Source organism: Manis pentadactyla, chromosome 7, assembly GCF_030020395.1.
Source record: "Manis pentadactyla isolate mManPen7 chromosome 7, mManPen7.hap1, whole genome shotgun sequence".
In the NCBI taxonomy this organism is placed as follows: domain Eukaryota; kingdom Metazoa; phylum Chordata; class Mammalia; order Pholidota; family Manidae; genus Manis; species Manis pentadactyla.
Genome location: NC_080025.1, coordinates 89,009,575 through 89,031,157, shown reverse-complemented (window position 1 = coordinate 89,031,157; position 21,583 = coordinate 89,009,575).

Sequence of the window (21,583 nt, the reverse complement as noted above, 5' to 3'; positions counted from 1 at the left end):
AGGGAACTGGTAGCCTTGTAACGTAGAGGACTATTAAGCTAGTGGCTTAGTACCTATTGGCCTAGTGCATTGTAGCCTAGTTTCGTAATGACCTTGCTGTCCAGTGGCCTAGTGACCTACTGACCTTGTAGCCTTGTAGCCTAGTGGCCTAGTGGCCTACTAGCCTAGTGGCCTAGTGACCTACTGACCTAGTTTCCTTTTAGCCTTGTGGCCTAGTGGCCTGGTAGCCTAGTGGCCTAGTGACCTACTGACCTAGTTTCCTTGTATCCTAGTGGCCTAGTGGCCAAGTGACCTAGTAACCTAGTAGCCTTCAAGCCTAGTGGCCTATTGTCCTACTAGCCTAGTGGCCTAGTGACCTACTGACCTAGTTTCCTTGTAGCCCAGTGGCCTAGTGACCTACTAGCCTAGTGGCCTAGTGACCTACTGACCTAGTTTCCTTGTAGCCTAGTGGCCTAGTGACCTAGTGACCTAGTTTCCTCGTAGACTAGTAGCCTAGTGGCCTAGTGACCTATTACCCTGTAGCCCAGTGGCCTAGTGCCCTAGGGAACTGGTAGCCTTGTAACGTAGAGGACTATTAAGCTAGTGGCTTAGTACCTTTTGGCCTAGTGCATTGTAGCCTAGTTTCCTAATGACCTTGCTGTTCAGTGGCCTAGTGACCTACTGACCTAGTAGCCTTGTAGCCTAGTGGCCTAGTGGCCTGCTAGCCTAGTGGCCTAGTGACCTACTGACCTAGTTTCCTTGTAGCCTAGTGGCCTAGTGGCAAAGTGACCTAGTAACCTAGTAGCCTTCAAGCCTAGTGGCCTATTGTCCTACTAGCCTAGTGGCCTATTGACCTACTGACCTAGTTTCCTTGTAGCCTAGTGGCCTAGTGAACTACTAGCCTAGTGGCCTAGTGATCTACTGACCTAGTTTCCTTGTAGCCTAGTGGCCTAGTGACCTAGTGACCTAGTTTCCTCGTAGACTAGTAGCCTAGTGGCCTAGTGACCTATTACCCTGTAGCCCAGTGGCCTAGTGCCCTAGGGTACTGGTAGCCTTGTAACGTTGAGGACTATTAAGCTAGTGGCTTAGTACCTATTGGCCTAGTGCATTGTAGCCTAGTTTCCTAATGACCTTGCTGTTCAGTGGCCTTGTGACATACTGACCTAGTAGCCTTGTAGCCTAGTGGCCTAGTGGCCTACTAGCCTAGTGGCCTAGTGACCTACTGACCTAGTTTCCTTGTAGCCTAGTGGCCTCGTGACCTAGTGACCTAGTACCCCTGTAGCCTATTGGCCTAGTGACCTAGTAGCCTAGTAGCTCAGTAGCCCAGTAGCCTAGTGTCCTAGTGACCTAGTTTCTTTGTAGCCTAGTGGCCTAGTGACCTACTAGCCTAGTGGCCTAGTGACCTAGTGACCTAGTTTCCTTGTAGCCTAGTGGCCTAGTGACCTAGTGACCTAGTTTCCTCGTAGACTAGTAGCCTAGTGGCCTAGTGACCTATTACCCTGTAGCCCAGTGTCCTAGTGCCCTAGGGAACTGGTAGCCTTGTAACGTAGAGGACTATTAAGCTAGTGGCTTAGTACCTATTGGCCTAGTGCATTGTAGCCTAGTTTCGTAATGACCTTGCTGTCTAGTGGCCTAGTAACCTACTGACCTTGTAGCCTTGTAGCCTAGTGGCCTAGTGGCCTACTAGCCTAGTGGCCTAGTGACCTACTGACCTAGTTTCCTTGTAGCCTACTGGCCTAGTGGCCAAGTGACCTAGTAACCTAGTAGCCTTCAAGAATAGTGGCCTATTGTCCTACTAGCCTAGTGGCCTAGTAACCTACAGACCTAGTTTCCTTGTAGCCTAGTGGCCTCGTGCCCTAGTGACCTAGTACCCCTTCAGCCTATTGGCCTAGTGACCTAGTAGCCTAGTAGCTCAGTAGCCCAGTAGCCTAGTGTCCTAGTGACCTAGTTTCTTTTTAGCCTAGTGGCCTAGTGACCTAGTAGCCTAGTGGCCTAGTGACCTACTGACCTAGTTTCCTTGTAGCCTAGTGGCCTAGTGACCTATTACCCTGTAGCCCAGTGTCCTAGTGCCCTAGGGAACTGGTAGCCTTGTAACGTAGAGGACTATTAAGCTAGTGGCTTAGTACCTATTGGCCTAGTGCATTGTAGCCTAGTTTCCTAATGACCTTGCTGTCTAGTGGCCTAGTGACCTACTGACCTAGTTTCCTTGTAGCCTAGTGGCCTAGTGACCTAGTGACCTAGTTTCCTCGTAGACTAGTAGCCTAGTGGCCTAGTGACCTACTACCCTGTAGCCCAGTGGCCTAGTGCCCTAGGGAACTGGTAGCCTTGTAACGTAGAGGACTATTAAGCTACTGGCTTAGTACCTTTTGGCCTAGTGCATTGTAGCCTAGTTTCCTAATGACCTTGCTGTTCAGTGGCCTAGTGACCTACTGACCTAGTAGCCTTGTAGCCTAGTGGCCTAGTGGCCTACTAGCCTAGTGGCCTAGTGACCTACTGACCTAGTTTCCTTGTAGCCTAGTGGCCTCGTGACCTAGTGTCCTAGTAACCCTGTAGCCTATTGGCCTAGTGACCTAGTAGCCTAGTAGCTCAGTAGCCCAGTAGCCTAGTGTCCTAGTGACCTAGTTTCCTTGTAGCCTAGTGGCCTAGTGACCTACTAGCCTAGTGGCCTAGTGACCTACTGACCTAGTTTCCTTGTAGCCTAGTGGCCTAGTGACCTAGTGACCTAGTTTCATCGTAGACTAGTAGCCTAGTGGCCTAGTGACCTATTACCCTGTAGCCCAGTGGCCTAGTGCCCTAGGGAACTGGTAGCCTTGTAACGTAGAGGACTATTAAGCTAGTGGCTTAGTACCTATTGGCCTAGTGCATTGTAGCCTTGTTTCCTAATGACCTTGCTGTCTAGTGGCCTAGTGACCTACTGACCTAGTAGCCTTGTAGCCTAGTGGCGTAGTGGCCTGCTAGCCTAGTGGCCTAGTGACCTACTGACCTAGTTTCCTTGTAGCCTAGTGGCCTAGTGGCCAAGTGACCTAGTAACCTAGTAGCCTTCAAGCCTAGTGGCCTATTGTCCTACTAGCCTAGTGGCCTAGTGACCTACTGACCTAGTTTCCTTGTAGCCTAGTGGCCTAGTGACCTACTACCCTAGTGGCCTAGTGACCTACTGACCTTGTTTCCTTGTAGCCTAGTGGCCTAGTGACCTAGTGACCTAGTTTCCTCGTAGACTAGTAGCCTAGTGGCCTAGTGACCTATTACCCTGTAGCCCAGTGGCCTAGTGCCCTAGGGAACTGGTAGCCTTGTAACGTAGAGGTCTATTTAGCTAGTAGCTTAGTACCTTTTGGCCTAGTGCATTGTAGCCTAGTTTCCTAATGACCTTGCTGTTCAGTGGCCTAGTGACCTACTGACCTAGTAGCCTTGTAGCATAGTGGCCTAGTGGCCTACTAGCCTAGTGGCCTAGTGACCTACTGACCTAGTTTCCTTGTAGCCTAGTGGCCTCGTGACCTAGTGACCTAGTAACCCTGTAGCCTATTGGCCTAGTGCCCTAGTAGACTAGTAGCTCAGTAGCCCAGTAGCCTAGTGTCCTAGTGACCTAGTTTCCTTGTAGCCTAGTGGCCTAGTGACCTACTATCCTAGTGGACTAGTGACCTAGTGACCTAGTTTCCTTGTAGCCTCGTGGCCTAGTGACCTAGTGTCCTAGTTTCCTCGTAGACTTGTAGCCTAGTGGCCTAGTGACCTATTACCCTGTAGCACAGTGGCCTAGTGCCCTAGGGAACTGGTAGCCTTGTAACGTAGAGGACTATTAAGCTAGTGGCTTAGTACCTATTGGCCTAGTGCATTGTAGCCTAGTTTCGTAATGACCTTGCTGTCCAGTGGCCTAGTGACCTACTGACCTTGTAGCCTTGTAGCCTAGTGGCCTAGTGGCCTACTAGCCTAGTGGCCTAGTGACCTACTGACCTAGTTTCCTTTTAGCCTTGTGGCCTAGTGGCCTGGTAGCCTAGTGGCCTAGTGACCTACTGACCTAGTTTCCTTGTAGCCTAGTGGCCTAGTGGCCAAGTGACCTAGTAACCTAGTAGCCTTCAAGCCTAGTGGCCTATTGTCCTACTAGCCTAGTGGCCTAGTGACCTACTGACCTAGTTTCCTTGTAGCCTAGTGGCCTAGTGACCTACTAGCCTAGTGGCCTAGTTACCTACTGACCTAGTTTCCTTGTAGCCTAGTGGCCTAGTGACCTAGTGACCTAGTTTCCTCGTAGACTAGTAGCCTAGTGGCCTAGTGACCTATTACCCTGTAGCCCAGTGTCCTAGTGCCCTAGGGAACTGGTAGCCTTGTAACGTAGAGGACTATTAAGCTAGTGGCTTAGTACCTACTGGCCTAGTGCATTGTAGCCTAGTTTCCTAATGACCTTGCTGTACAGTGGCCTAGTGACGTACTGACCTAGTAGCCTTGTAGCCTAGTGTCCTAGTGGCCTACTAGCCTAGTGGCCTAGTGACCTACTGACCTAGTTTCCTTGTAGCCTAGTGGCCTCGTGACCTAGTGACCTAGTACCCCTGTAGCCTATTGGCCTAGTGACCTAGTAGCCTAGTAGCTCAGTAGCCCAGTAGCCTAGTGTCCTAGTGACCTAGTTTCTTTGTAGCCTAGTGGCCTAGTGACCTACTAGCCTAGTGGCCTAGTGACCTAGTGACCTAGTTTCCTTGTAGCCTAGTGGCCTAGTGACCTAGTGACCTAGTTTCCTCGTAGACTAGTAGCCTAGTGGCCTAGTGACCTATTACCCTGTAGCCCAGTGTCCTAGTGCCCTAGGGAACTGGTAGCCTTGTAACGTAGAGGACTATTAAGCTAGTGGCTTTGTACCTATTGGCCTAGTGCATTGTAGCCTAGTTTCGTAATGACCTTGCTGTCTAGTGGCCTAGTAACCTACTGACCTTGTAGCCTTGTAGCCTAGTGGCCTAGTGGCCTACTAGCCTAGTGGCCTAGTGACCTACTGACCTAGTTTCCTTGTAGCCTAGTGGCCTAGTGGCCAAGTGACCTAGTAACCTAGTAGCCTTCAAGCCTAGTGGCCTATTGTCCTACTAGGCTAGTGGCCTAGTAACCTACAGAACTAGTTTCCTTGTAGCCTAGTGGCCTCGTGCCCTAGTGACCTAGTACCCCTTTAGCCTATTGGCCTAGTGACCTAGTAGCCTAGTAGCTCAGTAGCCCAGTAGCCTAGTGTCCTAGTGACCTAGTTTCTTTGTAGCCTAGTGGCCTAGTGACCTACTAGCCTAGTGGCCTAGTGACCTAGTGACCTAGTTTCCTTGTAGCCTAGTGGCCTAGTGACCTAGTGACCTAGTTTCCTCGTAGACTAGTAGCCTAGTGGCCTAGTGACCTATTACCCTGTAGCCCAGTGTCCTAGTGCCCTAGGGAACTGGTAGCCTTGTAACGTAGAGGACTATTAAGCTAGTGGCTTAGTACCTATTGGCCTAGTGCATTGTAGCCTAGTTTCGTAATGACCTTGCTGTCTAGTGGCCTAGTAACCTACTGACCTTGTAGCCTTGTAGCCTAGTGGCCTAGTGGCCTACTAGCCTAGTGGCCTAGTGACCTACTGACCTAGATTCCTTGTAGCCTACTGGCCTAGTGGCCAAGTGACCTAGTAACCTAGTAGCCTTCAAGCCTAGTGGCCTATTGTCCTACTAGCCTAGTGGCCTAGTAACCTACAGACCTAGTTTCCTTGTAGCCTAGTGGCCTCGTGCCCTAGTGACCTAGTACCCCTTCAGCCTATTGGCCTAGTGACCTAGTAGCCTAGTAGCTCAGTAGCCCAGTAGCCTAGTGTCCTAGTGACCTAGTTTCTTTTTAGCCTAGTGGCCTAGTGACCTAGTAGCCTAGTGGCCTAGTGACCTACTGACCTAGTTTCCTTGTAGCCTAGTGGCCTAGTGACCTATTAACCTGTAGCCCAGTGTCCTAGTGCCCTAGGGAACTGGTAGCCTTGTAACGTAGAGGACTATTAAGCTAGTGGCTTAGTACCTATTGGCCTAGTGCATTGTAGCCTAGTTTCCTAATGACCTTGCTGTCTAGTGGCCTAGTGACCTACTGACCTAGTAGCCTTGTAGCCTAGTGGCCTAGTGACCTAGTGACCTAGTTTCCTCGTAGACTAGTAGCCTAGTGGCCTAGTGACCTAATACCCTGTAGCCCAGTGGCCTAGTGCCCTAGGGAACTTGTAGCCTTGTAACGTAGAGGACTATTAAGCTACTGGCTTAGTACCTTTTGGCCTAGTGCATTGTAGCCTAGTTTCCTAATGACCTTGCTGTTCAGTGGCCTAGTGACCTACTGACCTAGTAGCCTTGTAGCCTAGTGGCCTAGTGGCCTACTAGCCTAGTGGCCTAGTGACCTACTGACCTAGTTTACTTGTAGCCTAGTGGCCTCGTGACCTAGTGACCTAGTACCCCTGTAGCCTATTGGCCTAGTGACCTAGTAGCCTAGTAGCTCAGTAGCCCAGTAGCCTAGTGTCCTAGTGACCTAGTTTCCTTGTAGCCTAGTGGCCTAGTGACCTACTAGCCTAGTGGCCTAGTGACCTACTGACCTAGTTTCCTTGTAGCCTAGTGGCCTAGTGACCTAGTGACCTAGTTTCATCGTAGACTAGTAGCCTAGTGGCCTAGTGACCTATTACCCTGTAGCCCAGTGGCCTAGTGCCCTAGGGAACTGGTAGCCTTGTAACGTAGAGGACTATTAAGCTAGTGGCTTAGTACCTATTGGCCTAGTGCATTGTAGCCTTGTTTCCTAATGACCTTGCTGTCTAGTGGCCTAGTGACCTACTGACCTAGTAGCCTTGTAGCCTAGTGGCCTAGTGGCCTGCTAGCCTAGTGGCCTAGTGACCTACTGACCTAGTTTCCTTGTAGCCTAGTGGCCTAGTGGCCAAGTGACCTAGTAACCTAGTAGCCTTCAAGCCTAGTGGCCTATTGTCCTACTAGCCTAGTGGCCTAGTGACCTACTGACCTAGTTTCCTTGTAGCCTAGTGGCCTAGTGACCTACTACCCTAGTGGCCTAGTGACCTACTGACCTTGTTTCCTTGTAGCCTAGTGGCCTAGTGACCTAGTGACCTAGTTTCCTCGTAGACTAGTAGCCTAGTGGCCTAGTGACCTATTACCCTGTAGCCCAGTGGCCTAGTGCCCTAGGGAACTGGTAGCCTTGTAACGTAGAGGTCTATTAAGCTAGTAGCTTAGTACCTTTTGGCCTAGTGCATTGTAGCCTAGTTTCCTAATGACCTTGCTGTTCAGTGGCCTAGTGACCTACTGACCTAGTAGCCTTGTAGCATAGTGGCCTAGTGGCCTACTAGCCTAGTGGCCTAGTGACCTACTGACCTAGTTTCCTTGTAGCCTAGTGGCCTCGTGACCTAGTGACCTAGTAACCCTGTAGCCTATTGGCCTAGTGCCCTAGTAGCCTAGTAGCTCAGTAGCCCAGTAGCCTAGTGTCCTAGTGACCTAGTTTCCTTGTAGCCTAGTGGCCTAGTGACCTACTATCCTAGTGGACTAGTGACCTAGTGACCTAGTTTCCTTGTAGCCTCGTGGCCTAGTGACCTAGTGTCCTAGTTTCCTCGTAGACTTGTAGCCTAGTGGCCTAGTGACCTATTACCCTGTAGCCCAGTGGACTAGTGCCCTAGGGAACTGGTAGCCTTGTAACGTAGAGGACTATTAAGCTAGTGGCTTAGTACCTATTGGCCTAGTGCATTGTAGCCTAGTTTCGTAATGACCTTGCTGTCCAGTGGCCTAGTGACCTACTGACCTTGTAGCCTTGTAGCCTAGTGGCCTAGTGGCCTACTAGCATAGTGGCCTAGTGACCTACTGACCTAGTTTCCTTTTAGCCTTGTGGCCTAGTGGCCTGGTAGCCTAGTGGCCTAGTGACCTACTGACCTAGTTTCCTTGTAGCCTAGTGGCCTAGTGGCCAAGTGACCTAGTAACCTAGTAGCCTTCAAGCCTAGTGGCCTATTGTCCTACTAGCCTAGTGGCCTAGTGACCTACTGACCTAGTTTCCTTGTAGCCTAGTGGCCTAGTGACCTACTAGCCTAGTGGCCTAGTGACCTACTGACCTAGTTTCCTTGTAGCCTAGTGGCCTAGTGACCTAGTGACCTAGTTTCCTCGTAGACTAGTAGCCTAGTGGCCTAGTGACCTATTACCCTGTAGCCCAGTGTCCTAGTGCCCTAGGGAACTGGTAGCCTTGTAACGTAGAGGACTATTAAGCTAGTGGCTTAGTACCTATTGGCCTAGTGCATTGTAGCCTAGTTTCCTAATGACCTTGCTGTTCAGTGGCCTAGTGACGTACTGACCTAGTAGCCTTGTAGCCTTGTGGCCTAGTGGCCTACTAGCCTAGTGGCCTAGTGACCTACTGACCTAGTTTCCTTGTAGCCTAGTGGCCTCGTGACCTAGTGACCTAGTATCCCTGTAGCCTATTGGCCTAGTGAACTAGTAGCCTAGTAGCTCAGTAGCCCAGTAGCCTAGTGTCCTAGTGACCTAGTTTCTTTGTAGCCTAGTGGCCTAGTGACCTACTAGCCTAGTGGCCTAGTGACCTAGTGACCTAGTTTCCTTGTAGCCTAGTGGCCTAGTGACCTAGTGACCTAGTTTCCTCGTAGACTAGTAGCCTAGTGGCCTAGTGACCTATTACCCTGTAGCCCAGTGTCCTAGTGCCCTAGGGAACTGGTAGCCTTGTAACGTAGAGGACTATTAAGCTAGTGGCTTAGTACCTATTGGCCTAGTGCATTGTAGCCTAGTTTCGTAATGACCTTGCTGTCTAGTGGCCTAGTAACCTACTGACCTTGTAGCCTTGTAGCCTAGTGGCCTAGTGGCCTACTAGCCTAGTGGCCTAGTGACCTACTGACCTAGTTTCCTTGTAGCCTAGTGGCCTAGTGGCCAAGTGACCTAGTAACCTAGTAGCCTTCAAGCCTAGTGGCCTATTGTCCTACTAGGCTAGTGGCCTAGTAACCTACAGAACTAGTTTCCTTGTAGCCTAGTGGCCTCGTGCCCTAGTGACCTAGTACCCCTTTAGCCTATTGGCCTAGTGACCTAGTAGCCTAGTAGCTCAGTAGCCCAGTAGCCTAGTGTCCTAGTGACCTAGTTTCTTTGTAGCCTAGTGGCCTAGTGACCTACTAGCCTAGTGGCCTAGTGACCTAGTGACCTAGTTTCCTTGTAGCCTAGTGGCCTAGTGACCTAGTGACCTAGTTTCCTCGTAGACTAGTAGCCTAGTGGCCTAGTGACCTATTACCCTGTAGCCCAGTGTCCTAGTGCCCTAGGGAACTGGTAGCCTTGTAACGTAGAGGACTATTAAGCTAGTGGCTTAGTACCTATTGGCCTAGTGCATTGTAGCCTAGTTTCGTAATGACCTTGCTGTCTAGTGGCCTAGTAACCTACTGACCTTGTAGCCTTGTAGCCTAGTGGCCTAGTGGCCTACTAGCCTAGTGGCCTAGTGACCTACTGACCTAGTTTCCTTGTAGCCTACTGGCCTAGTGGCCAAGTGACCTAGTAACCTAGTAGCCTTCAAGCCTAGTGGCCTATTGTCCTACTAGCCTAGTGGCCTAGTAACCTACAGACCTAGTTTCCTTGTAGCCTAGTGGCCTCGTGCCCTAGTGACCTAGTACCCCTTCAGCCTATTGGCCTAGTGACCTAGTAGCCTAGTAGCTCAGTAGCCCAGTAGCCTAGTGTCCTAGTGACCTAGTTTCTTTTTAGCCTAGTGGCCTAGTGACCTAGTAGCCTAGTGGCCTAGTGACCTACTGACCTAGTTTCCTTGTAGCCTAGTGGCCTAGTGACCTATTAACCTGTAGCCCAGTGTCCTAGTGCCCTAGGGAACTGGTAGCCTTGTAACGTAGAGGACTATTAAGCTAGTGGCTTAGTACCTATTGGCCTAGTGCATTGTAGCCTAGTTTCCTAATGACCTTGCTGTCTAGTGGCCTAGTGACCTACTGACCTAGTAGCCTTGTAGCCTAGTGGCCTAGTGACCTAGTGACCTAGTTTCAACGTAGACTAGTAGCCTAGTGGCCTAGTGACCTAATACCCTGTAGCCCAGTGGCCTAGTGCCCTAGGGAACTTGTAGCCTTGTAACGTAGAGGACTATTAAGCTACTGGCTTAGTACCTTTTGGCCTAGTGCATTGTAGCCTAGTTTCCTAATGACCTTGCTGTTCAGTGGCCTAGTGACCTACTGACCTAGTAGCCTTGTAGCCTAGTGGCCTAGTGGCCTACTAGCCTAGTGGCCTAGTGACCTACTGACCTAGTTTACTTGTAGCCTAGTGGCCTCGTGACCTAGTGACCTAGTACCCCTGTAGCCTATTGGCCTAGTGACCTAGTAGCCTAGTAGCTCAGTAGCCCAGTAGCCTAGTGTCCTAGTGACCTAGTTTCCTTGTAGCCTAGTGGCCTAGTGACCTACTAGCCTAGTGGCCTAGTGACCTACTGACCTAGTTTCCTTGTAGCCTAGTGGCCTAGTGACCTAGTGACCTAGTTTCATCGTAGACTAGTAGCCTAGTGGCCTAGTGACCTATTACCCTGTAGCCCAGTGGCCTAGTGCCCTAGGGAACTGGTAGCCTTGTAACGTAGAGGACTATTAAGCTAGTGGCTTAGTACCTATTGGCCTAGTGCATTGTAGCCTTGTTTCCTAATGACCTTGCTGTCTAGTGGCCTAGTGACCTACTGACCTAGTAGCCTTGTAGCCTAGTGGCCTAGTGGCCTGCTAGCCTAGTGGCCTAGTGACCTACTGACCTAGTTTCCTTGTAGCCTAGTGGCCTAGTGGCCAAGTGACCTAGTAACCTAGTAGCCTTCAAGCCTAGTGGCCTATTGTCCTACTAGCCTAGTGGCCTAGTGACCTACTGACCTAGTTTCCTTGTAGCCTAGTGGCCTAGTGACCTACTACCCTAGTGGCCTAGTGACCTACTGACCTTGTTTCCTTGTAGCCTAGTGGCCTAGTGACCTAGTGACCTAGTTTCCTCGTAGACTAGTAGCCTAGTGGCCTAGTGACCTATTACCCTGTAGCCCAGTGGCCTAGTGCCCTAGGGAACTGGTAGCCTTGTAACGTAGAGGTCTATTAAGCTAGTAGCTTAGTACCTTTTGGCCTAGTGCATTGTAGCCTAGTTTCCTAATGACCTTGCTGTTCAGTGGCCTAGTGACCTACTGACCTAGTAGCCTTGTAGCATAGTGGCCTAGTGGCCTACTAGCCTAGTGGCCTAGTGACCTACTGACCTAGTTTCCTTGTAGCCTAGTGGCCTCGTGACCTAGTGACCTAGTAACCCTGTAGCCTATTGGCCTAGTGCCCTAGTAGCCTAGTAGCTCAGTAGCCCAGTAGCCTAGTGTCCTAGTGACCTAGTTTCCTTGTAGCCTAGTGGCCTAGTGACCTACTATCCTAGTGGACTAGTGACCTAGTGACCTAGTTTCCTTGTAGCCTCGTGGCCTAGTGACCTAGTGTCCTAGTTTCCTCGTAGACTTGTAGCCTAGTGGCCTAGTGACCTATTACCCTGTAGCCCAGTGGCCTAGTGCCCTAGGGAACTGGTAGCCTTGTAACGTAGAGGACTATTAAGCTAGTGGCTTAGTACCTATTGGCCTAGTGCATTGTAGCCTAGTTTCGTAATGACCTTGCTGTCCAGTGGCCTAGTGACCTACTGACCTTGTAGCCTTGTAGCCTAGTGGCCTAGTGGCCTACTAGCATAGTGGCCTAGTGACCTACTGACCTAGTTTCCTTTTAGCCTTGTGGCCTAGTGGCCTGGTAGCCTAGTGGCCTAGTGACCTACTGACCTAGTTTCCTTGTAGCCTAGTGGCCTAGTGGCCAAGTGACCTAGTAACCTAGTAGCCTTCAAGCCTAGTGGCCTATTGTCCTACTAGCCTAGTGGCCTAGTGACCTACTGACCTAGTTTCCTTGTAGCCTAGTGGCCTAGTGACCTACTAGCCTAGTGGCCTAGTGACCTACTGACCTAGTTTCCTTGTAGCCTAGTGGCCTAGTGACCTAGTGACCTAGTTTCCTCGTAGACTAGTAGCCTAGTGGCCTAGTGACCTATTACCCTGTAGCCCAGTGTCCTAGTGCCCTAGGGAACTGGTAGCCTTGTAACGTAGAGGACTATTAAGCTAGTGGCTTAGTACCTATTGGCCTAGTGCATTGTAGCCTAGTTTCCTAATGACCTTGCTGTTCAGTGGCCTAGTGACGTACTGACCTAGTAGCCTTGTAGCCTTGTGGCCTAGTGGCCTACTAGCCTAGTGGCCTAGTGACCTACTGACCTAGTTTCCTTGTAGCCTAGTGGCCTCGTGACCTAGTGACCTAGTATCCCTGTAGCCTATTGGCCTAGTGAACTAGTAGCCTAGTAGCTCAGTAGCCCAGTAGCCTAGTGTCCTAGTGACCTAGTTTCTTTGTAGCCTAGTGGCCTAGTGACCTACTAGCCTAGTGGCCTAGTGACCTAGTGACCTAGTTTCCTTGTAGCCTAGTGGCCTAGTGACCTAGTGACCTAGTTTCCTCGTAGACTAGTAGCCTAGTGGCCTAGTGACCTATTACCCTGTAGCCCAGTGTCCTAGTGCCCTAGGGAACTGGTAGCCTTGTAACGTAGAGGACTATTAAGCTAGTGGCTTAGTACCTATTGGCCTAGTGCATTGTAGCCTAGTTTCGTAATGACCTTGCTGTCTAGTGGCCTAGTAACCTACTGACCTTGTAGCCTTGTAGCCTAGTGGCCTAGTGGCCTACTAGCCTAGTGGCCTAGTGACCTACTGACCTAGTTTCCTTGTAGCCTAGTGGCCTAGTGGCCAAGTGACCTAGTAACCTAGTAGCCTTCAAGCCTAGTGGCCTATTGTCCTACTAGGCTAGTGGCCTAGTAACCTACAGAACTAGTTTCCTTGTAGCCTAGTGGCCTCGTGCCCTAGTGACCTAGTACCCCTTTAGCCTATTGGCCTAGTGACCTAGTAGCCTAGTAGCTCAGTAGCCCAGTAGCCTAGTGTCCTAGTGACCTAGTTTCTTTGTAGCCTAGTGGCCTAGTGACCTAGTAGCCTAGTGGCCTAGTGACCTACTGACCTAGTTTCCTTGTAGCCTAGTGGCCTAGTGACCTATTACCCTGTTGCCCAGTGTCCTAGTGCCCTAGGGAACTGGTAGCCTTGTAACGTAGAGGACTATTAAGCTAGTGGCTTAGTACCTATTGGCCTAGTGCATTGTAGCCTAGTTTCCTAATGACCTTGCTGTCTAGTGGCCTAGTGACCTACTGACCTAGTAGCCTTGTATCCTAGTGGCCTAGTGGCCTGCTAGCCTAGTGGCCTAGTGATCTACTGACCTAGTTTCCTTGTAGCCTAGTGGCCTAGTGGCCAAGTGACCTAGTAACCTAGTAGCCTTCAAGCCTAGTGGCCTATTGTCCTACTAGCCTAGTGGCCTAGTGAACTACTGACCTAGTTTCCTTGTAGCCTAGTGGCCTTGTGACCTACTAGCCTAGTGGCCTAGTGACCTACTGACCTAGTTTCCTTGTAGCCTAGTGGCCTAGTGACCTAGTGACCTAGTTTCCTCGTAGACTAGTAGCCTAGTGGCCTAGTGACCTATTACCCTGTAGCCCAGTGGCCTAGTGCCCTAGGGAACTGGTAGCCTTGTAACGTAGAGGACTATTAAGCTAGTGGCTTAGTACCTTTTGGCCTAGTGCATTGTAGCCTAGTTTCCTAATGACCTTGCTGTTCAGTGGCCTAGTGACCTACTGACCTAGTAGCCTTGTAGCCTAGTGGCCTAGTGGCCTGCTAGCCTAGTGGCCTAGTGACCTACTGACCTAGATTCCTTGTAGCCTAGTGGCCTAGTGGCAAAGTGACCTAGTAACCTAGTAGCCTTCAAGCCTAGTGGCCTATTGTCCTACTAGCCTAGTGGCCTATTGACCTACTGACCTAGTTTCCTTGTAGCCTAGTGGCCTAGTGAACTACTAGCCTAGTGGCCTAGTGACCTACTGACCTAGTTTCCTTGTAGCCTAGTGGCCTAGTGACCTAGTGACATAGTTTCCTCGTAGACTAGTAGCCTAGTGGCCTAGTGACCTATTACCCTGTAGCCCAGTGGCCTAGTACCCTAGGGAACTGGTAGCCTTGTAACGTAGAGGACTATTAAGCTAGTGGCTTAGTACCTATTGGCCTAGTGCATTGTAGCCTAGTTTCCTAATGACCTTGCTGTTCAGTGGCCTAGTGACCTACTGACCTAGTAGCCTTGTAGCCTAGTGGCCTAGTGGCCTACTAGCCTAGTGGCCTAGTGACCTACTGACCTAGTTTCCTTGTAGCCTAGTGGCCTATTGGCCAAGTGACCTAGTAACCTAGTAGACTTCAAGCCTATTGGCCTATTGTCCTACTACCCTAGTGGCCTAGTGACCTACTGACCTAGTTTCCTTGTAGCCTAGGGGCCTAGTGACCTACTAGCCTAGTGGCCTAGTGACCTACTGACCTAGTTTCCTTGTAGCCTAGTGGCCTAGTGACCTGCTACCCTAGTGGCCTAGTGACCTACTGACCTAGTTTCCTTGTAGCCTAGTGGCCTAGTGACCTCGTGACCTAGTTTCCTCGTAGACTAGTAGCCTAGTGGCCTAGTGACCTATTACCCTGTAGCCCAGTGGCCTAGTGCCCTAGGGAACTGGTAGCCTTGTAACGTAGAGGAATATTAAGCTAGTAGCTTAGTACCTTTTGGCCTAGTGCATTGTAGCCTAGTTTCCTAATGACCTTGCTGTTCAGTGGCCTAGTGACCTACTGACCTAGTAGCCTTGTAGCCTAGTGGCCTAGTGGCCTACTAGCCTAGTGGCCTAGTGACCTACTGACCTAGTTTCCTTGTAGCCTAGTGGCCTCGTGACCTAGTGACCTAGTACCCCTGTAGCCTATTGGCCTAGTGACCTAGTAGCCTAGTAGCTCAGTAGCCCAGTAGCCTAGTGTCCTAGTGACCTAGTTTCCTTGTAGCCTAGTGGCCTAGTGACCTACTAGCCTAGTGGACTAGTGACCTAGTGACCTAGTTTCCTTGTAGCCTAGTGGCCTAGTGACCTAGTGACCTAGTTTCCTCGTAAACTAGCAGCCTAGTGGCCTAGTGACCTATTACCCTGTAGCCCAGTGGCCTAGTGCCCTAGGGAACTGGTAGCCTTGTAACGTAGAGGACTATTAAGCTAGTGGCTTAGTACCTATTGGCCTAGTGCATTGTAGCCTAGTTTCGTAATGACCTTGCTGACCAGTGGCCTAGTGACCTACTGACCTTGTAGCCTTGTAGCCTAGTGGCCTAGTGGCCTACTAGCCTAGTGGCCTAGTGACCTACTGACCTAGTTTCCTTGTAGCCTTTTGGCCTAGTGGCCTGGTAGCCTAGTGGCCTAGTGACCTACTGACCTAGTTTCCTTGTAGCCTAGTGGCCTAGTGACCTTCTAGCCTAGTGGCCTAGTGACCTACTGACCTAGTTTCCTTGTAGCCTAGTGGCCTAGTGACCTAGTGACCTAGTTTCCTCGTAAACTAGAAGCCTAGTGGCCTAGTGTCCTATTACCCTGTAGCCCAGTGGCCTAGTGCCCTAGGGAACTGGTAGCCTTGTAACGTAGAGGACTATTAAGCTAGTGGCTTAGTACCTATTGGCCTAGTGCATTGTAGCCTAGTTTCCTAATGACCTTGCTGTTCAGTGGCCTAGTGACGTACTAAACTAGTAGCCTTGTAGCCTAGTGGCCTAGTGGCCTACTAGCCTAGTGGCCTACTGACCTACTGACCTAGTTTCCTTGTAGCCTAGTGGCCTCGTGACCTAGTGACCTAGTACCCCTGTAGCCTATTGGCCTAGTGACCTAGTAGCCTAGTAGCTCAGTAGCCCAGTAGCCTAGTGTCCTAGTGACCTAGTTTCTTTGTAGCCTAGTGGCCTAGTGACCTACTAGCCTAGTGGCCTAGTGACCTAGTGACCTAGTTTCCTTGTAGCCTAGTGGCCTAGTGACCTAGTGACCTAGTTTCCTCGTAGACTTGTAGCCTAGTGGCCTAGTGACCTATTACCCTGTAGCCCAGTGGCCTAGTGCCCTAGGGAACTGGTAGCCTTGTAACGTAGAGGACTATTAAGCTAGTGGCTTAGTACCTATTGGCCTAGTGCATTGTAGCCTAGTTTCGTAATGACCTTGCTGTCTAGTGGCCTAGTGACCTACTGACCTTGTAGCCTTGTAGCCTAGTGGCCTAGTGGCCTACTAGCCTAGTGGCCTAGTGACCTACTGACCTAGTTTCCTTGTAGCCTAGTGGCCTAGTGGCCAAGTGACCTAGTAACCTAGTAGCCTTCACGCCTAGTGGCCTATTGTCCTACTAGCCTAGTGGCCTAGTGACCTACTGACCTAGTTTACTTGTAGCCTAGTGGCCTAGTGACCTACTAGCCTAGTGGCCTAGTGACCTACTGACCTAGTAGCCTTGTAGCCTAGTGGCCTAGTGGCCTACTAGCCTAGTGGCCTAGTGACCTACTGACCTAGTTTCCTTGTAGCTTAGTGTCCTAGTGGCCTGCTAGCCTAGTGGCCTAGTGACCTACTGACCTAGTTTCCTTGTAGCCTAGTGGCCTAGTGACCTACTAGCCTAGTGGACTAGTGACCTAGTGACCTAGTTTCCTTGTAGCCTAGTGGCCTAGTGACCTAGTGACCTAGTTTCCTTGTAGACTAGTAGCCTAGTGGCCTAGTGACCTATTACCCTGTAGCCCAGTGGCCTAGTGCCCTAGGGAACTGGTAGCCTTGTAACGTAGAGGACTATTAAGCTAGTGGCTTAGTACCTATTGGCCTAGTGCATTGTAGCCTTGTTTCCTAATGACCTTGCTGTCTAGTGGCCTAGTGACCTACTGACCTCGTAGCCTTGTAGCCTAGTGGCCTAGTGGCCTGCTAGCCTAGTGGCCTAGTGACCTACTGACCTAGTTTCCTTGTAGCCTAGTGGCCTAGTGGCCAAGTGACCTAGTAACCTAGTAGCCTTCAAGCCCAGTGGCCTATTGTCCTACTAGCCTAGTGGCCTAGTGACCTACTGACCTAGTTTCCTTGTAGCCTAGTGGCCTAGTGACCTACTAGCCTAGTGGCCTAGTGACCTACTGACCTAGTAGCCTTGTAGCCTAGTGGCCTAGTGGCCTACTAGCCTAGTGGCCTAGTGACCTACTGACCTAGTTTCCTTGTAGCTTAGTGTCCTAGTGGCCTGCTAGCCTAGTGGCCTAGTGACCTACTGACCTAGTTTCCTTGTAGCCTAGTGGCCTAGTGACCTACTAGCCTAGTGGACTAGTGACCTAGTGACCTAGTTTCCTTGTAGCCTAGTGGCCTAGTGACCTAGTGACCTAGTTTCCTTGTAGACTAGTAGCCTAGTGGCCTAGTGACCTATTACCCTGTAGCCCAGTGGCCTAGTGCCCTAGGGAACTGGTAGCCTTGTAACGTAGAGGACTATTAAGCTAGTGGCTTAGTACCTATTGGCCTAGTGCATTGTAGCCTTGTTTCCTAATGACCTTGCTGTCTAGTGGCCTAGTGACCTACTGACCTCGTAGCCTTGTAGCCTAGTGGCCTAGTGGCCTGCTAGCCTAGTGGCCTAGTGACCTACTGACCTAGTTTCCTTGTAGCCTAGTGGCCTAGTGGCCTGCTAGCCTAGTGGCCTAGTGACCTACTGACCTAGTTTCCTTGTAGCCTAGTGGCCTAGTGGCCTGCTAGCCTAGTGGCCTAGTGACCTACTGACCTAGTTTCCTTGTAGCCTAGTGGCCTAGTGGCCTGCTAGCCTAGTGGCCTAGTGACCTACTGACCTAGTTTCCTTGTAGCCTAGTGGCCTAGTGGCCAAGTAACCTAGTAACCTAGTAGCCTTCAAGCCCAGTGGCCTATTGTCCTACTAGCCTAGTGGCCTAGTGACCTACTGACCTAGTTTCCTTGTAGCCTAGTGGCCTAGTGACCTACTAGCCTAGTGGCCTAGTGACCTACTGACCTAGTAGCCTTGTAGCCTAGTGGCCTAGTGGCCTACTAGCCTAGTGGCCTAGTGACCTACTGACCTAGTTTCCTTGTAGCTTAGTGTCCTAGTGGCCTGCTAGCCTAGTGGCCTAGTGACCTACTGACCTAGTTTCCTTGTAGCCTAGTGGCCTAGTGACCTACTAGCCTAGTGGACTAGTGACCTAGTGACCTAGTTTCCTTGTAGCCTAGTGGCCTAGTGACCTAGTGACCTAGTTTCCTTGTAGACTAGTAGCCTAGTGGCCTAGTGACCTATTACCCTGTAGCCCAGTGGCCTAGTGCCCTAGGGAACTGGTAGCCTTGTAACGTAGAGGACTATTAAGCTAGTGGCTTAGTACCTATTGGCCTAGTGCATTGTAGCCTAGTTTCGTAATGACCTTGCTGTCCAGTGGCCTAGTGACCTACTGACCTTGTAGCCTTGTAGCCTAGTGGCCTAGTGGCCTACTAGCCTAGTGGCCTAGTGACCTACTGACCTAGTTTCCTTGTAGCCTAGTGTCCTAGTGGCCTGCTAGCCTAGTGGCCTAGTGACCTACTGACCTAGTTTCCTTGTAGCCTAGTGGCCTAGTGACCTACTAGCCTAGTGGACTAGTGACCTAGTGACCTAGTTTCCTTGTAGCCTAGTGGCCTAGTGACCTAGTGACCTAGTTTCCTTGTAGACTAGTAGCCTAGTGGCCTAGTGACCTATTACCCTGTAGCCCAGTGGCCTAGTACCCTAGGGAACTGGTAGCCTTGTAACGTAGAGGACTATTAATCTAGTGGCTTAGTACCTATTGGCCTAGTGCATTGTAGCCTAGTTTCATAATGACCTTGCTGTCCAGTGGCCTAGTGACCTACTGAGCTTGTAGCCTTGTAGCCTAGTGGCCTAGTGGCCTACTAGCCTAGTGGCCTAGTGACCTACTGACCTAGTTTCCTTGTAGCCTAGTGGCCTAGTGGCCTGCTAGCCTAGTGGCCTAGTGACCTACTGACCTAGTTTCCTTGTAGCCTAGTGGCCTAGTGGCCAAGTAACCTAGTAACCTAGTAGCCTTCAAGCCCAGTGGCCTATTGTCCTACTAGCCTAGTGGCCTAGTGACCTACTGACCTAGTTTCCTTGTAGCCTAGTGGCCTAGTGACCTACTAGCCTAGTGGCCTAGTGACCTACTGACCTAGTAGCCTTGTAGCCTAGTGGCCTAGTGGCCTACTTGCCTAGTGGCCTAGTGACCTACTGACCTAGTTTCCTTGTAGCCTAGTGTCCTAGTGGCCTGCTAGCCTAGTGGCCTAGTGACCTACTGACCTAGTTTCCTTGTAGCCTAGTGGCCTAGTGACCTACTAGCCTAGTGGACTAGTGACCTAGTGACCTAGTTTCCTTGTAGCCTAGTGGCCTAGTGACCTAGTGACCTAGTTTCCTTGTAGTCTAGTAGCCTAGTGGCCTAGTGACCTATTACCCTGTAGCCCAGTGGCCTAGTGCCCTAGGGAACTGGTATCCTTGTAACGTAGAGGACTATTAAGCTAGTGGCTTAGTACCTATTGGCCTAGTGCATTGTAGCCTAGTTTCGTAATGTCCTTGCTGTCCAGTGGCCTAGTGACCTACTGACCTTGTAGCCTTGTAGCCTAGTGGCCTAGTGGCCTACTAGCCTAGTGGCCTAGTGACCTACTGACCTAGTTTCCTTGTAGCCTAGTGTCCTAGTGGCCTGCTAGCCTAGTGGCCTAGTGACCTACTGACCTAGTTTCCTTGTAGCCTAGTGGCCTAGTGGCCAAGTGACCTAGTAACCTAGTAGCCTTCAAGCCCAGTGGCCTATTGTCCTACTAGCCAATGGCCTATTGACCTACTGTCCTAGTTTCCTTGTAGCCTAGTGGCCTAGTGACCTACTAGCCTAGTGGCCTTGTGACCTACTGACCTAGTTACCTTGTAGCCTAGTGGCCTAGTGACCTAGTGACCTAGTTTCCTCGTAGACTAGTAGCCTAGTGGCCTAGTGACCTATTACCCTGTAGCCCAGTGTCCTAGTGCCCTAGGGAACTGGAAGCCTTGTAACGTAGAGGACTATTAAGCTAGTGGCTTAGTACCTATTGGCCTAGTGCATTGTAGCCTAGTTTCCTAATGACCTTGCTGTCTAGTGGCCTAGTGACCTACTGACCTAGTTTCCTTGTAGCCTAGTGGCCTAGTGACCTACTAGCCTAGTGGCCTAGTGACCTACTGACCTAGTAGCCTTGTAGCCTAGTGGCCTAGTGGCCTACTAGCCTAGTGGCCTAGTGACCTACTGACCTAGTTTCCTTGTAGCCTAGTGTCCTAGTGGCCTGCTAGCCTAGTGGCCTAGTGACCTACTGACCTAGTTTCCTTGTAGCCTAGTGGCCTAGTGACCTAGTGACCTAGTTTCCTCATAGACTAGTAGCCTAGTGGCCTAGTGACCTATTACCCTGTAGCCCAGTGGCCTAGTGCCCTAGGGAACTGGTAGCCTTGTAACGTAGAGGACTATTAAGCTAGTGGCTTAGTACCTTTTGGCCTAGTGCATTGTAGCCTAGTTTCCTAATGACCTTGCTGTTCAGTGGCCTAGTGACCTACTGACATAGTAGCCTTGTAGCCTTGTGGCCTAGTGGCCTACTAGCCTATTGGCCTAGTGACCTACTGACCTAGTTTCCTTGTAGCTTAGTGGCCTCGTGACCTAGTGACCTAGTACCCCTGTAGCCTATTGTCCTAGTGACCTAGTAGCCTAGTAGCTCAGTAGCCCAGTATACTAGTGTCCTAGTGACCTAGTTTCCTTGTAGCCTAGTGGCCTAGTGACCTACTAGCCTAGTGGACTAGTGACCTAGTGACCTAGTTTCCTTGTATCCTAGTGGCCTAGTGACCTAGTGACCTAGTTTCCTCGTAGACTAGTAGCCTAGTGGCCTAGTGACCTATTACCCTTTAGCCCAGTGTCCTAGTGCCCTAGGGAACTGGAAGCCTTGTAACGTAGAGGACTATTAAGCTAGTGGCTTAGTACCTATTGGCCTAGTGCATTGTAGCCTAGTTTCCTAATGACCTTGCTGTCTAGTGGCCTAGTGACCTACTGACCTAGTTTCCTTGTAGCCTAGTGGCCTAGTGACCTACTAGCCTAGTGGCCTAGTGACCTACTGACCTAGTAGCCTTGTAGCCTAGTGGCCTAGTGGCCTTCTAGCCTAGTGGCCTAGTGACCTACTGACCTAGTTTCCTTGTAGCCTAGTGTCCTAGTGGCCTGCTAGCCTAGTGGCCTAGTGACCTACTGACCTAGTTTCCTTGTAGCCTAGTGGCCTAGTGACCTACTAGCCTAGTGGACTAGTGACCTAGTGACCTAGTTTCCTTGTAGCCTAGTGGCCTAGTGACCTAGTGACCTAGTTTCCTTGTAGACTAGTAGCCTAGTGGCCTAGTGACTTATTACCCTGTAGCCCAGTGGCCTAGTGCCCTAGGGAACTGGTAGCCTTGTAAAGTAGAGGACTATTAATCTAGTGGCTTAGTACCTATTGGCCTAGTGCATTGTAGCCTAGTTTCATAATGACCTTGCTGTCCAGTGGCCTAGTGACCTACTGAGCTTGTAGCCTTGTAGCCTAGTGGCCTAGTGGCCTACTAGCCTAGTGGCCTAGTGACCTACTGACCTAGTTTCCTTGTAGCCTAGTGGCCTAGTGGCCTGCTAGCCTAGTGGCCTAGTGACCTACTGACCTAGTTTCCTTGTAGCCTAGTGGCCTTGTGGCCAAGTAACCTAGTAACCTAGTAGCCTTCAAGCCCAGTGGCCTATTGTCCTACTAGCCTAGTGGCCTAGTGACCT